This window comes from Mus caroli, chromosome 13, assembly GCF_900094665.2.
Source record: "Mus caroli chromosome 13, CAROLI_EIJ_v1.1, whole genome shotgun sequence".
Lineage (NCBI taxonomy): Eukaryota > Metazoa > Chordata > Mammalia > Rodentia > Muridae > Mus > Mus caroli.
The window spans coordinates 24474048-24489354 of NC_034582.1; the positions used below are offsets into that span (position 1 = coordinate 24474048).

A 15307-nucleotide genomic window follows, 5' to 3' on the forward strand; every position below is an offset into this window, starting at 1 on the left:
CTCTCTCTCACACACACACATATTTGCATATAGGTATATATACATACGTTTGTATATATCCAAAACACCAATGCATATAAAATAAGTAAATAAATCTTTTTAAAAATTGCCTTGTTCATAAAAGAAGAAAAGTAAAGAAAATTGAATTCAAAGGAACAAAAAGGCAGAGGCAGACTGATCAAGCAAATGCCTAGCATGTACAAGGTTCTGGGTTCAATCCTCAATGACACGTTAACAAAGGAGGAGGAGAAAAGGAAGGAAGATGAGGAAGGGACCGAGAAGGAAGAAAAGGAGAAGGAAAAGGAAGAGGAAGACTAAGATATGGAAGATAAGGAGGGGAAGGGGATGAGGAAGAAGGAGACAAAACAGGAAGAGGAAGAAGTTTTTGATGGAGATTCAGACTATGGTGAAGCTAAGAGGGAGTTACAACTGTATGACTGAGACCTATAAGCTCTCAGCAAACTTCTCAAGGTGCAGTAGCAGCTGTTTCCATAGCGAATGAGACAATACACAGGTCTTATTTTCATCATAGCCACCATAATAAGCAAGTCATGAAATGATCACATAATTTTAAGATTCTAATGCTGTCCCTAGCTCTGGCATTCTCTCTATCCTATACTAGATCCATCCACTTCTGTTTTGTGGAAGTTCTCACTCAGCACAGAACAACAATGTTCCACACGTCCTTTGAGTGAAGTGAGTTTCTTGGATTTCTTTGTGTGTGGCATGTGGGTGGGAGTGTGGGTGTGCACGAGCAAGTGCACACACTCGAAAGCATACACACCATGGTGCTCATGTGGAGATGAGAGAACAATGAGGAGATGGTGTTTGCCTTCCACCATGCTTTGAGACAGAGTCTCTCCTGTTTCTGCCCAAGTTCATCTTTGAAAACGTACACAAAGCTCAAATACATGTTTTAACCATTTTCTAGCTGGGCATCGGATTCAATGTTATATGTTGGGCTGGATGAATTCTTTCACTTTTATGGAAGTGTGTTGGGGAGCACATGTGTACCATGGCGTGCTTATGGAGGTCAGAGGAGAATCTGCAGGAGCCCATTGTTTCTACCACGTGGGACCCTAGGATCTAACTCAGGCCTCCAGACTTCCAATCAAGCATCTTTACACAGGGAACAAAGTCTAAACTTGGTTTTCTTTTAGACCATTATCACTATTTCATTTTATTCCTATGGATGTTTTGCCTGTATGTATGTCTGTATACCATGAGCATGCCTGGTTCCCAGAGAGACGAGAAGAGGACAGGACCCATTGTGAGCCACCATTTGGGGTTAGAAATCAAACCCAGGTCCTCTGGAAAAGCAGCCAGTGATCTTACCTGCTGAGTCATCTCTCCAGTCCCTCAGTTGTTTTCTTTATGAATTGATAGTGCTGTTCAAGAAAGAAAGAAGACAGAGGGGGGGAGGGAGAAAGAATGAGAGAGAGAAAATACCAATTACTAAAATACAGGCAGGACCTTACAATGTATAATATACTTCATTTTTACAACAGCCCAAAAGAGATCAAGAATCAGGTCTTCTCAGTTTTTATTATTGACTTATAGACTTGGGGGCCCTTTTAAACAATATTGTGGGCTCAGTACATCTTTATCTTAGCAAGTCTTTGTTTAGTTGGGACAGTAGTTCTCAACCTTCTGCTTTGACCCTTTAATATGATTCCTCATGCTGTGGTGACCCCAACCATAAAATTATTGTCCTTGCTACTTCATAACTGTAATTTTGCTATTGTTATGAATCATAATGTAAATATCGTATATGCCACCCTCTTGAAAGGGTCATTTGTCCCTGAAAGGGACATTACGACCCACAGATTAAGAACCACTGAGTAAGGGTCTCACATAAACCACACTGATCTCCAACTCCATATGTCCCCAAGACTGGCCTTGAACCCCTGATTTTCTGGAGTCCACCTGGAGGAGATTAGAGGCATGGACATCTTACTTTGTATTTGACTTTTTTTTGTTTCTTCAGTAAAGTCACTGGTTTAATTTACCTAATAAACTAAGAAGTCATTACCTACTTCATGGGGTTATTATGGACATTAAATGAGATACTAAATTAAAGTGCTTAATCTAGAAGCTTCCTATGATAACAGCAACATTCAACTTCAAATGCTTCATCGTTGCTGACCAACTTCCCTGTGGTCAGAGCCACAGCTAAACAGCCTTGCCTATTATACAATTGTTCTCATTTTCTCAATTCCCAATGGTTGTCTTATTGCAGAAATATTTTTTAAATCTTTGGAGGGGGGATTTGAGGCAGGGTTTCTATATAGCTCTGGTTATTATAGAACTTACCCTGTACACCAGGCTAGCCTTGAACTTAGAGATACCTCTGCTTCCAGAGTCCTGGGACAAAGGTATGAGCAACCAATGCCTGGCTTAAATTTTTATACAAAATTATATATATATATATATATATATATATATATGTGTGCATACATGTATATATATACATATATACATACACACACACATATATATATACTTTTTAAGTTAAACAACCTATCTTTTCCCTTGCCCAAATGATGTCTGAAAACTCAAAGTCCTCTTTTGTTTCAAAGACCTACAGAAAGCTAGCTTCCATCTACCCCTGTGTGGTTCCTTCTTGCGCGCCCTGGACTCGATCAGCAAGAATGATGCTGCAACAGGATCCTTCTGCACACATTTATTGGGAGAGCTTGATTGTAGAGGTGAAGAGACCCTGAGCCCAGAACTGGTGCTGCTTATATAGGCCTAGGAGAGGCGTGTCTCACACCCGGATTGGTTATGCACTATGCCTCATTTGCATGTTCCTCATCTGATTGGCTACTCTCTCTCAGTATCTCATAGTACCTCATTAACATACCTCATTTGCATGTCTCACATCTGATTGGTTATTCTCTCAGTACCNCATTATCATACCTCATTTGCATGTCTCACATCTGATTGGTTATTCTCTCAGTACTTTGCAGAGCCTCATTANCATGCCCAGGCCAGGCAGTGTTTTGGCGAAAAACTTTACTGCATAAGTAAGCATTGGTCGTTTGCCCAAACTTATGCATGGTGGCCAGCAGAAGCCTGCACCACTCTGCAACGGCACATGTGGCTTCCCACAGTTCCTGTCTCTGTCATGATTATTTCCTTAGTCTAGGGCAAAAGGCAAGCTCATAGCATGAGGCCTTCTCTTTCCTCTCCATCTTCCTTCCCCATCTGTTCTGAATGCCTGTGCTCTCAGACCAAGCTCAGCTGGTGGTAGCCATGCCTTATCAGGTAGGCAAGCTATTTTAGCTGAAGATAATTATCTCACCTCCCTCTCCCCTCTCCCCTCTCCCTCTCCTCCCTCTCCCTCTCCCTCTCCCATTCCTACTCATGCCCAGGACCTCCTAAAGCAGCAGTTCTCAGCCTGTAGGTGTGACCCATATTTGGGAGTCCCATATTACATATCTTCCATATCAGGTACTGACATTATGACAGTTCCAAACGGACAGTTATGAAGAGGCATAGAAAATAATTTCATGGTTAGGGGGTCACCACAATGCAGTTGCAACATTAGGAAGGGTGAGAACCATGAAGAGGCATAGAAAATAATTTCATGGTTAGGGGGTCACCACAATGCGGTTGCAACATTAGGAAGGGTGAGAACCACAGTCCTAAAGCCACCATTGTAAGAAGACTTGGAGAGATTTTAAAGGGAATGCTTTATTCCCAGCTGAGTCTCTTCCTTACCACCCCAGATCAAATCTCAATCTTTTCTGAAAGTAGAGGATTTAAAAATAAGAACAAAATACCAAGTTCTGTTATTTCTATATAGATTCTGTATTTTACTCCTGTATTAAAATTAAGTATTAGTTCTCCGGAGCCTTTTGTTGTTGTTATAAGTTCTTTGGGACTTTAGGTATATAAGATCAGAACATCTGAGAAGAAACAACTCTGCCTGTTCCTCCCCATTCTAAAGCTTCACCTGTCTATTTATTCACAGTCCCCCTGGCTGAGACATCCTACACTGTGTTCAGTGGAAGTGCTGACACTGGACACTGGTGTCTTGTTCTGTATCTTAGAAGAAAGGTAGGTAGAGCCTGGCTCCAAGTTTGTCATACATGACCCTTAAATGAATATTTCTACTATACCTCATTCTTAGAGGAATTTTAGCATGAAAGGGGTCCAGAAGTCTCCCCACAGACCACAAGAACACCAATCTCAGTCAGACAGGAATGCTTTATTGAATTCATACCCAAAGTCTCATGAACCAGGGCAACAGCTCAGGTGCAAGAGCTCAACCCTATGAGCTGGACATTTCTCAGGGCCAGCTTCTAAAAGGGAAACCCGCAGTGAGCTCAGCCGCAGGTGCTGTAAATGTTGCCTGGTGGTCGGCCCTGGCTCAAGCCATTTTAGACATAACAGTTCATACTGGCTTTTAATTTGATGGATCCTCCGTGAAGCTTATAGTTGTGGGATTTTGCAAGATTAACAAACCTCATAACATACAGAACATAGCAGGGTATGTGGTCAGCATGACCCTGCACTGAGTCAAGTCAGTGACTGGCAGGCAGATTACAGCAACAATATGAAATAGCTGGTGGGCAGAACAAAATGGCTACAGCTGTGCAAGCTGGGGGAGGGGCCTCAAAAGAGAGAATCCTGAATATTATGAGGTATTTTTCTTTCTGGGGAAAAAAAAAAAAAAGAATAAAATCCTGTGAATCCGGGCCTGGTGGCTCAGTGCTGTGGCTCACTCTCAGCCCTCTGGAGGCTGAAGCAGGAGCATTGTCACTGTGGTTTGAGGAGACCAGCCTGAACCATAGAGTAAGACCCTATCTCAAAAGACAAAAAACAAACAAATTTAAAAAACACTAAAACAAACAAACAAACAAAAGCCGGGGTGGCTGAAATCCTCTTCTGCTCTTGCAGTGGACCCAGGTGCACAGTCAGCACTGGCCTCAGGCGGCTTCACAAACATCCTTAGTGCATTTCCAGAGCATCTGAAGCCCTCTTTGCTCACAGGGTGCACATAATCTCACACAGACTCATACTCACGGATGAAAATAGCAAACGGGCCTCTGTCCCTCCCCTCCCCCCACACACCCTCGAGGTCAAGCTCCTCTACCTTTCTGATCTTCTGCTGTGATTTATAATGAGCTGTACTGTACGGTAGCATTGCCAGCAGTAATGTCATCAAAATGGAAAGTGCTTAGCATGTCGGCCTGACAAGAAATAAAAACAGCTGACGGTTACTGACTGTCAGTTATTTCCAGCAGATGTGAAAAGTAAGCAAAATAGGGCATAGTAAGGTCTTCCTTTGACTCGCAGTCATAAAGTCTGAAATTATAGAAACGACCGTCCTTACAGATCATGGGAATGGAAGAGAAACGTTATCCAAACTTGTCAAAGGAGCTGGACACAGCTCAGTGGTAAAATACTCTGTGGGGCACTGAGCAAGGTCTACAAGTGTAGTGCAATTGACAGAGTTCTTGCCTACCTGTGTTGAAAGCCTTTGGTTCAGTCTCCAGCATCATATCAACTAGGTATGCTGTCAGACATCTGTCATCCCAGCACTTGGAAGGTGGAAACAGGAAGATTTGCAGTTCACGGTCATCACTAGCTACATAGCTCTAGATTGAAAGGTATCCAGAACTCTCATAAGATCATAAGAGCCTCTGTAAAATAATAATAACAACAACAACAACATCAGAAACTAGGCTCTCAGTCGGTAGGAGTACATTCTTTCTATTAAAACGCAAGCAACAGCAGACCATGAACAATTCAAAAGAAAAAGGACTCAAATGAATAACAAGATTAGAAAATGCAGTATTTCATCCAGGCCACTGTGGAGGGCTGTGAGCTTTCTCTGTTCTATGTGCATCTTTTCCATCTTATGAACATAACCCCTTGGAGAGAACCGAATCCTGAAAGTTGTCCCCTGACCTCCATATTTATGGCCTCACCAACACACACCAAACATTCGAGAAAGCTATAGCAATTGTTAGACTGTACTAAAATATTAACAGGAGAATCATTCTATGTTTGTTCAGGGAAGAATGAATCTTAGGGTATAACTTTAATATTTTAAACAGTATTTCTTCTTCTTCTTCCTCTTCTTCTTCTGCGAGACAGGGTTTCTCTGTGTAGCCCTGGCTGTCCTAAACTCACTCTGTAGACCAGCTGGCCTCAAACTCAGAAATCTGCCTGCCTCTGCCTCCCAAATGCTGGGCTTAAAGGCGTGTGCCACCACTGCCCGGCCAAACCGTATTTTTTTTAAAGATTTATTTGTTTTTATTTATACAAGTATACTGTAGCTGTCTTCAGACACACCAGAAGAATGCATTGGACCCCATTACAGATGGTTGTGAACCACCATGTGGTTGCTGGGATTTGAACTCAGGACCTCTGGAAGAGCAGTCAGTGCTCTTAACCACTGAGCCATCTCTCTAGCCCCTAAGCCATTTTTTTAATGATGGTTCTTAAACACGTTAACCTCTCTTATAGCCCAGCACCTACCAGAAGTACTAGAAAAACAATTTTTAAAAAGCTACAGGGAGCCAGTCGTGGTGGCATCGCCTTTAATCCCAGCACTTGGGAGGCAGAGGCAGGTGGATTTCTGAGTTCGAGGCCAGCCTGGTCTACAGAGTGAATTCCAGGACAGCTAGGGCTACACAGAGAAACACTGTCTCGAAAAAACCAAAAACAAAAACAAAAGCTACAGGGAAAGTGGACCTGTTTAGAAAGGCTTTTCAGAACAACTTGTCTGTGTTATCTAGAAATCAACTGTTTAGTTCACAGGTTAGCAGCAACAGCTCCATCCACTCACAAAAGCTTCACAGATAACACCAACAGTCCAGTTAGGTAGAGATGGGTTAACAAACACAAATCAGCCATGGTGACAGGACCTAACAGAGACAGCCAGGCCTCCGCTTGAGTCAGCAGGAGCAACCAAGAGGAGCACCAAGAAAAGTTCTCGACTGTGCCTCCCTCAGGGAAGCAAAGATCAACAAAGACTGGAGACTGACAAGTGTTACACAGCTAGCTCTATACACAAGCCAAGCTCAGTCACTGTCTGTTCAGTCCTATTTATACTCTCTCCAAACATCACTTGTCCTCCATGGGTCTTGCCTCAGCAAGGGTCTTACCTCAGCATGTGCGTCTGTCTCTGCTGACATCACTCTGCCAATCAGCCCAAGTCTGAAAAAGCCGCAGCACACCACCAAAGTTCTTAGTTGTCGCTCTCTATGGAGTCCCAGCAAATACAGCCAAACTATGCAATGTAAGGCTAACCAATACACTCCTGTTGTTAGCAAAGAATCCTTCATCATGTGTCCTTTCACATGCTTGCTTTAGCAAAACGTCCTCTCTCCTATGTCTGCTTCAGCTAAATGTTCCTTCACAAGTCTGCCTTAGTCTTTCACCTGTGTCCATTTTAGGAAAACACTCCTCCACATATTTGCTCTAGCAAAAGACCATGCAACACAACTGACTTCCCAAAGAACCCTTAAAATTTCTACTTTATGCCGGGCAGTGGTGGCTCAGGCCTTTAATTCCAGCACTTGGGAGGCAGAGGCAGGCAGATCTCTGAGTTCAAGGCCAACGTGGTCTAAAGAGTTAGTTCCAGGACAGCCAGGGCTACATAGAGAAACCCTGTCTCAGAAAGACAAAAAAAAAAAACAAGTTTCCACTTTATTGGGATGTTTTGTCTCTCTGGTTTTGTTTGTTTGTTTGTTTTGTTTTTCAAGACAGGGTTTCTCTGTGTAGCCCTGGTTATCCTGAAACTTGCTTTGTAGACCAGGCTGGCCTAAAACTCACAGCAATCCACTTCCCAAGTATTAGAATTAAAGGTATGTGCCACCACTGCCCAGTTGTTTATGTTTTTATAAAGAAGGTCTTTCATTCTGCAGCTCAGGCTTTCATGGAACTCCCAATGTAGCCCAGGCTGGCCTGAAAATCACAATGGTCCATCTCGATTCAGCATCTGAATGCTGGATGATTGGCATAGCCACCATAGTCAGACTCATCAAGTTTTTATCATTGATGTCTCACACAGTTTAGTGTGTAAGCTGGGGTTTTACTGCTCTGAACAGACACTATAAGGACACATTTAATTGGGGCTGGCTTACAGATTCAGAGGTTCAATCTGTTATCATGGTGAGGTTGGGGGAGCATGGCAGCATCCAGGCAGGCATTGTGCAGGGGGAGCTGAGAGTTCTACATCTTGTTCTAAAGCCCACGCCCACAGTGACACACCTACTCCGACATGGGCACACCCTCTAATAGTGCCACTCCCTGGGACAAGCATATACAAACTATCACACTTAGGTTAGCCTTGACTCAATATGTGGCTGAGATCCTCATGGCTCCACTTCTCACTACAGTTCTTTGTTTCTGTTTTGTGTTGTTACTTTTCATTCTTATACAGAGTGTGCCTTACACAGAGGCCAATGTTGGGTCTTGCTAGTCTCCTTGATTACTTCTCTAGCTATACCTGGCTGACCCCTATACATAGCCCCAAATTGCTTGGCTCACCACATAATTTGTTATTTTGAGTAAGTACATTGTGAGATTTGATTTACTTGCTGTGATCTTAAAATACACTACTGACTTGGGCAATAAGTCAGAGAGCGAAAGTAAGTAGTGCCAAAGCCATTTTCTGAAGATATCCAGATGGAGGACGTGTCTTACCTTACAGTTAAGGACAGATTCGTGTAACTACTTTGTCATCAGATTCTCTTATGAGTGACAGCAACACATTTCTATAGTAAGGAAAAAGAGATCTGGCAAATTCCACCTATCTAAGACAGCCTCTCCCAATCCCCCTGAGCCTCTGGTAACCAGTCCTGATGCCTTAAGACTCTTACTTACGTAGCATTTGAACCAAGAGTTATTGCCATTGCCATTAGAAAGTCCCAGAGCAGCCCCATCTCTTTAAACACAGACTGAACTGTTTCCTTCCTTGACTGTGTTTACTATTGCCACCAGCACCTAGCCACCCCACCCCACCCCCACACACACCCTGGTTTCACCTACTGTGTCTCACAGTCCCTAGATCTGTGCTGCTGGAACCCACACTTCATACAGAATCAGGCTTCTCTCTGGTCCGTGGCCTTCTGTACAGCCTCTGAATTCACTCAATGGGTTGGATCTTTGCCAGGAAAAAGTCTATTATACCTTTGATGATAACCCCCGCTCTTGGGTACCCACCTGGACATGTGTTGCTAGAGAGGAGAAAGATCCCAGATCCTGGTCTGTGTCAGATGGTGTAAGTATGGAGCTCTTGAGTCCAGGTTTGCCGTTTCATAATATTTATCCCTCCTATCTACCAGATACAATCTTTAGCCAGAAGGCAACGCCAGAGGAGGAAACGTCTTCACCTGTTTGCTTTCAGTTTTGCAATATCTGTGTTTTCCAGTTTTTCCCCATGCCTTTGTCGTTTCTATGAAAATACTTAAGATGATCCAGCTTAAACAAGGCTAGAACTGATGGATATGTTGGTTTATATGATGGAGCTATTGTTGGATATTTTCCTCCAAGCCAAACAAACAAACCAACCCCAGGAAAACCTTAGCGATCATCTCTGTCAAAGAAGTTTCTCAGGGAGGTGGTCTTACTGTAGCTTTGACTTTATCAAGTAGACATAATGAAAACACATGAGAAGGGCCAAGAGATGGCCTACACCTTTAACCAGAACTTGGTAGGCAAAGGTAGGAGGATCTCTGTGAGTTGGAGGCTAGCCTGATCCAAATAATGAGCAAGTTCTAGGTAGACAAGGTTAAGTACATACCCTGGGAGAGGAGGGCACATTGGGGAATTGAGCTCAAGGGTAGAGACCTTGTGTAGCATGCACGAGACTCCAGTATTGCCAAATAAATACATCAGAAGTAATACACCCGTATATTATCATCACTCAGAAGACAGAGGAGGAAGGAGAGGATTTCAGGGTTAACTTTGGCTACCCAACAAGTCACAGGCCAGCCTGGGCTATGTGAGACCCTCTCTCAAAAAAAAAAAAAAAAAAAAAACAGAAGAGAAAAAAAACCATAAGAGATAAATAAGGTAGCCTTCCCCCCCACACACACCTGTTTTTTAAATTTAATTTATTTTATTTTTAACTTTCTAAACACCCAGTCTTCAGGGGGTCATGGTTATATATATACCTTTGATCCCAGCACTCAGGAGGCAGAGTCAGGCTGATTTCTCTGATTTGAAGGCCAGCCTGCTGTAGAGAGCAAGTCCCAGGACACCCAAGGCAACTCAGAGAAACCCTGTCTCAAAAAATAAAATAAAATAAAATAAAATAAATCCAAAAAATAAAAGATAAAGACCCAATCTTGTATTGCTCAGGCTCCGGCCTGTGCCCAAGGGGTAGTTGGGTGCACAAGCCTGTGCCACCAAATCTGTCTCCTGCCACCTGCTCACTCCTTGTGAATTGGGAAGAGACAAATTTAGCCTCTGTCAGGGTACCCGCCTGCTCAGCAGCCTGCTCGGTCTCAGTGCTCACTTTTCCTCTCATTAGCGATTTCTTTCTTCCACCCCTCCCCACCCTGTCTCTCTCATTACTTATTTAGTTTGCTTTTATTTACTGGCAGTCTTGGCTGTCATAAAATGGAGCTGAAGATAAGTCTCTTTGTCCACAGCAGACAGGAACTCCATCGCAGCCCTTCCTGACCTGGATCATAGAGAGCCCATAAAAAGCCACCAGGATCCTTCTCAGGATGGACCCACCTCCATGGGGACCCACAGGAGAGCTATCATCCTACTTAGAGTCAGCCAAGTAAGCAGCTACCTCTCGTCTCCTTCCCCAGACAACACTCTTCCCCGGTTATAAACCACCGAATTCTGCAGCTGGCGTTACAGAGGTTAAATCCACAGCGGAACACAGCCTTCAGCTCGCTCCGGCACCTTCCGGAGGGTTCTTTCATTTATCAGCCAAAATATCACTTTGAACTGCAATAAAAGTAGGGATGTGTTCAGACAAAACTGTTAAGATTGAGGATGTGAGCCTTGGAAAAATACAAATGACTAAACCAAACGTTTTCCTAGATTTTATCCCTAGGGTTTGAACGAATCAGTACTACCTTTAACAGGAGTTAGAGAGGTAGCTTTGTTTGCTTAGTTGTTTTTATTTATCTGTTGTTTTACTTTTCGTTTTTGAGACAGGGCATCATGTATCCCAGGCTGGTCCATTTGCTCTGTGGGGGATGACATTGAACTCCTGATTGTCAGTGCTAGGATTAGAGACCTGTCGGTAACAGGGAGTTTGCGTTCATATCTTTAGGTCTGCTTTCTCACCCTTGCTATTCCTTGGTCCTGTTCCCTTGTTATCCCACATCTGCCTGTCTACCCTGCTCAGTCTCCTGGTTTCCCTTCCTGCTTCTCTAGCTCAGGTCAGCCCTCTTGAAGAGCATCTTGCCCCTGGAAATTGCCTCCTGAATACATCTCACTTTAGCACATCTTAAACTAATTTTATCAGTTTCTCCTCATAATCAGCCGGTCAATCAACAGTCAGTCAATCATTCCTTTTCTCATGCAAACCGTCTGACTCAGAAATGAAATAATGTTAGCACCTGAGGTGGGTGGGGGTGGGGCATACCATGTGCGTAAGTCTTCTAGGCTTAAACAATATAAAAAACAGGCATCCTTAACACCTGCAATGGACTCTATGGTAGAAAGTGTTTGCCACACCCTCCAATTCAGATGCTGAAGTCCTAACTTCCGGTTCTAATTAGGCTCTTTACAGAGTTTAGGGCCTCCAAGGAAGTAATCGAGGTGTCAGATGTAATAAGAGGTGGGGCTTTGATTTTTAGGATTAGGGTCCTTTAAGGACTGAAGCAGAAGCTCAACTGGAGAGACTGACCAGTGGTTAGAGCATCTGCTGTCCTTCCCGAGGACCTGTGTTCTATTCCTAGCGCCTACATGGTGGCTCACAACCATCTCTAAACCCAGTTCTAGCTAGTCCAGTTCCTTCTTCTGGGCTCTGCAGGCACCAGACACACAAGGGGTACACAGAGATGCATTCAGGCAAAACACACATAAAATAAAATAACTAAAAATTTAAAAAAACGGATGAGGAAGAGAAAAACATATTCAAAAAAAGATAAACAAGGCAGGGCAAGGAGTGGTGGTGCACACCTTTAGATCTAACTCTGAAGAGACAGAGGCTGATGCATCTCTGTGACTTCAAATGACTTAAAGGCCAGCCTAGTCTACATAGTGAGGTACAGGATGGCTAAAGCTATGCAGAAAGTGAATGCCTCAAAAAGAAAAGGGAAAAGAACTCTCTCTCTCTCTCTCTCTCTCTCTCTCTCTCTCTCTCTGTGTCTGTCTGTCTGTCTGTCTCTGTGTCTCTCTGTCTGTCTCTGTGTCTCTCTGTTTGTCTCTGTCTGTCTCTGTCTCTCATTATACCTTCCTCTTTCTCCCTCTCTCTCCCCCACCTTCTTTACTCTTCTCAGAAAAAGCCATGGGCACACCAGGAAGTCAAATTAAAAGACTGACCACCTCACACCCTGACTGGAGACTTCCCAGATCTGCGCTTGAAGCTACTCCATGTTTGAAAGTGAACTGACCACTTCCGAATAGCCTCCTCTTCCACCCTCACAAAGCCCAAGTGTTTGAAGCACCCTCTCAGGAGCGATCATTAGAAAAGCACTGTGTGGAGGCTTCTGAGGTGGCTAAGGGATGAAGGCACCTAGGAGCTGAGTCTGATCTCTGGGATTCACGTGGTTGAAGGAGAGGACTCCTGTGCATTGACTTCGGACCTCAGCAAACACAAAATAGTAACTAGAAGAACTTTTAAATTGCCTTCTTGCTTATGCTTATTAATAAGGAAAAAGTTGCAGGGCATGGTGGCACACGGGAGGCAGAGGCAGGAGGATTTCTGAGTTCGAGGCCAGCCTGGTCTACAAAGAGAGTTCCAGGACAGCTAGGGCTACACAGAGAAACCCTGTCTCGAAAAAACAAAACAAAAACAAAAAAAGGAAAAAGTCCCTGCATTCTTCCATCCAGTTCCAGAGTCAGTCAGTCCAGGCAGATTCCTCTCTATGAGCTAGCCTTGGCTACATCCCCACATTGTTTCCTATATCTCTCCTCTCTCTATTCATGCTAAGCCTCCAGAGCCTAATTATGTTCCTCCCCCTCTGCTGTTCGCCCTCTCCATCTCCCTTGCTCCCATTCCTGCAGTGACCAGGTGAGGGGTAATTAGCGTCCTACTTCCTGGTTCTCACCTGCTCTGTTTCTTCACAGAGTCACAGCTGCCCACACACCTCACATCTAACTCCCCTGCACAGTGGCGAATTCTCTCCATGTCTTTCACACTAGGTTGCATCTCTAGGCCTTCAGCAGGCACCCAACATTTGTTTATTTGAGAAAAGGAGCATCAAACGGCCAGGAAAGCAGCAAACTGGGCCTCATCCTCCACCGTCTCAAAACATACGATCTAAATGTGGTATGATGGTACACACCTGCAATCCAGCACTGGGGAGACTGAGGCAGGAAGGGCGTGGGTTCAAAGTCAGTCTACGTTACAACATGAGATTCTGCTCCTCCCTCAAAAATAAAATAAAATAAAAACAAAAAGAAGAAAAATATGTTTATTTTCCTTTTGTCTCTATGAATTTTTGATCTTTTAAAAATTTATGACATGAAAGCATGTGCCAGTGTATGAATTCACCATGGAATATGTGTAAGGGACACATATACATACACAGAGACACACATACACAAATAATTAAAAATAAATGAAATTTCTAAAAACAATCAATTTGGGGGTATGATTATTTTACAGTTTTTAGGAGAGCCTATCTCTCCTTCTGCCTTGGAATATTGAAATTGAATTGAAAGCAGGCCATAAGCCTTGGCTTTACCTGAGCCATCTCACCAGTTCCCATTGATAGTTTTATTTTATTTTATTTAACATTACCTCTTTCATTCCAGGCTGTGGAGTTTTTTCTTTAAAACTCACTTAGAGTTAATGAAAAGGTCCTCCTTCAACCAACTTCTTACTTTCATAAAGGTCAGAGCGCTGAGACTGGACCAGGAAAGGCCCCTTTGCTTGGTGTGACTACGCCCCCCTCCCCCATTTACTTACCCCTGAGCTCTATTGGCACTCAACTCATTATAACCGTTTCCTCTAAACTGTGTCCACTTAAGAAAAACCTGGACATAAGAACATCCCCCATCATTCCGTGCTTTCGAGGTAACTGCTCACCTGCAGTTCTCACCGGGGCTTCTCAAACTTTCTATCCACGGCACCCCAGGTATATGTAAAATGGACATACATAATTGAATATTTGATGATAATAAACTATGAAGAAACTACTGAATTTTAGGGACAAGAGGTGATGTCTCAGCCATTAAGAGCATTCACTGTTCTTGCCTCTGTTTTGTTCCCAGCACTCACATCAGGAGGCTCACACACACCTACAACTCCAGCTCCGCAGAGATGTTACCTCCTGCCTTATGAACCCATATGGGATTTTGTACCTGAATGCAGGAATCTCAAAATAATTACCAACAATAAAAGGGTTCTGAATACACAATAACCAAAATTTAATTCCAAATCAAATGTGTAATGAATCTGAAGTGTATCTAGCTGGCAGCCACTTGAGTCACACTGTGCGAATGTGTTCTGAAAAGACAATACACATACACTTCTCACTGTGTAGGCAGCCACACTAAACAACACCAAAGACTGCTTCCTGGAACACCTCTACCTGGACTCGGGACCCTTGTAGATTGTGGATTGTTGTGCTTTTGCTTTTGTTTTTGTTTTTGTCTCCTGTATCCTAAGCTGGCCTCAGACTTACTGTGTAGCTGAGAAAGGCCTTGAACTTGCGATCTTCTTCCCTCCACCTCCTGGGTGCTCCTAGGATTCCAGATGTGTGCTGCCACATTTGCTTTCAGTGGTGTGAAGCATCAAAGCCAGGGCTAGGCAAGCACTCTGCCAACCGAGATGCATCCCCAAACTAGGAAATAAAAGACTTTTACTATTTTCTTGACATCATTTTTCAGTGTGTAACAACTGAGTATATCTTTGTACTGTATTTCATTAAGTGACTAAGTACTTCTGTCTTTGTTGAATGTATATGTGCTTTCATCTTTAATACACAAGAATTGATTTATTTTCTTTTTACAGATTTCATTTATTTTTAATTGTGTGTGTGTGTGCGTGTGTTGTGTGTTAGGGAGATAGTTCAGCCAGTAAAAGTATTCCTCCACTCCTCAAACATGACAAGCAGAAGCTGGGCGTGGTGGCGCACGCCTTTAATCCCAGCACTCGGGAGGCAGAGGCAGGCAGATTTCTGAGTTCGAGGCCAGCCTGGTCTACAAA

The 15307-nt window shown here is 43.4% G+C and overlaps 1 long non-coding RNA gene across 1 annotated transcript; it reads right to left on the bottom strand.

The window, feature by feature from the left end:
* Window positions 1-1158: 1158 nt before the first annotated feature.
* LOC110307621 lies at window positions 1159-9249 on the bottom strand. The gene is made up of 5 exons (XR_002379443.1): window positions 9184-9249; window positions 8665-8735; window positions 5474-5651; window positions 5102-5198; window positions 1159-1388 (listed from the first exon to the last, which is right to left on the bottom strand). It is a non-coding gene; the product is annotated as an uncharacterized LOC110307621 (long non-coding RNA).
* Between the last annotated feature and the right edge of the window lie 6058 nt (window positions 9250-15307).